The sequence below is a fragment of the Lonchura striata genome, chromosome 1 (assembly GCF_050655825.1).
Source record: "Lonchura striata isolate lonStrDom1 chromosome 1, ASM5065582v1, whole genome shotgun sequence".
NCBI lineage: Eukaryota > Metazoa > Chordata > Aves > Passeriformes > Estrildidae > Lonchura > Lonchura striata.
In genome coordinates this window covers 9,778,534-9,780,016 of record NC_140703.1, presented here as the reverse complement: position 1 = coordinate 9,780,016, position 1,483 = coordinate 9,778,534, and the positions used below count along the sequence as shown (strand labels likewise).

The 1,483-nt window shown below is 38.1% G+C and overlaps 1 long non-coding RNA gene across 1 annotated transcript; it reads right to left on the bottom strand.

Moving 5' to 3' along the window:
* Nucleotides 1-315: 315 nt before the first annotated feature.
* LOC146768586 (uncharacterized) lies at nucleotides 316-1,165 on the bottom strand. Its single transcript, XR_014949264.1, has 2 exons — nucleotides 648-1,165; nucleotides 316-574 (listed from the first exon to the last, which is right to left on the bottom strand). It is a non-coding gene; the product is annotated as an uncharacterized LOC146768586 (long non-coding RNA).
* Between the last annotated feature and the right edge of the window lie 318 nt (nucleotides 1,166-1,483).

Sequence of the window (1,483 nt, the reverse complement as noted above, 5' to 3'; positions counted from 1 at the left end):
GGAATGACCACGTTGGATCAGACCACAGGAGATCATACCAATAGTGAGCAGAAGTTTAGAGAAAGTGTAAGGAACTGAGGAAAAAATAAACATATATTCTTAGGAAAATTCTCCTTCTTGCTGTTGACAATAAGGAATTGCCTTATGCCTTCCTAAATAGGGGTATAACCTGTCCAGTAAGATTTCTAGAAACCCTGAGTTTAGACTTTGGGAGTTTCCTGTTGTCCACATTAATATTTTGTCAGATTTTGAATCCTCCTGAACATCTGATGCAAATTATGGCCTCAGGAAACAATGCAACAGACTAATTTTGAGTGCAGTGAACACATGCATCTTTCTCAACATATTTTTATTTTGTTTATCATTTGTGTAGTTGCATGCTTTTTGTGTTTTGTATGCTTCTCTTCAGTCAGTCTTCACAATAAGGATCCAAGTGCCTGGCAGTTCTTCACTTCCCATTTGTGAACCTCAGTGCAGGCTTTTGGAGGGTTGGAAGCCAGCACATGTAAGTATCAAAATCTGTAATTTATTTTTATATACCAGCATGTACTGGTGTCAACAGGCTTCTTGAACCCTGTAGGAAATATTCAAAATGAAAAGAAAGTTTCAAAATCCTCCTCCAGCAACTTAAAAATCATGGCACTTACCTTGAACTTTAAAAGGCTCCTTCCTTCTTATGCATTCATATACTAAGTTGCATTTCCTGTGTCTTGAAACATAATGAGAGTGGACATCCTGTGCTGCACAGCATCAGTAAAATTGCAGCTGTCAATGCGAGACACCTGCAACATCCAGTTTTAGAGCTGTTGAAATGATGACCAGCATTTCTGAAAAATGTGGAATTTGGGAAGAGTGAGAGATTCTGGTCCAGGATTCAGAATCAGTGTCTGCATACTCTGCTTCGAGCCCTGCTGACTTCAGTATGTGCACATGAAGTAAAATATGAATTTATCATGAATAAAGGAGACAAAGCCAATCTTTTGTGCATGCTCTACTGCTGCTAGTGTCTGCACATTCTGCGGACACATTTAGTAACCAGGATTTCCCCAGCAAAATATTTGGTATGTTGGGAAAGTATTTCAGCTTTCCCTTGCATGTATCTTCTCTTGAAGACAGGGTGAGAACATCTGAAATACAGCAGGGTAAAAGTGTGAGTAGCCTTCAAGGGACAGGACAAAATACCTCCTTTTAGCCATCCAGTTTTCACTCTACCTTTGCTCTCTGTAGGTGATGTAGGCAATAATGGATAAGGGGATATATATACATATATTTATATACATATACACATACACACTCTCTCTCTCTCTTTATATATATAAATATATACAATATATTACATTTGTATTGGCCCTTTTGGTTCAAAGGTAGCCACTGCGAAATAAATGCAACAGTGCTCAGGCCATTTTCCAGAATTATTTTAGGAAAGTGATTGGGTATGAAGTAATACATGCCATGATATAAAGATAATAAGCTCTGTGCAATG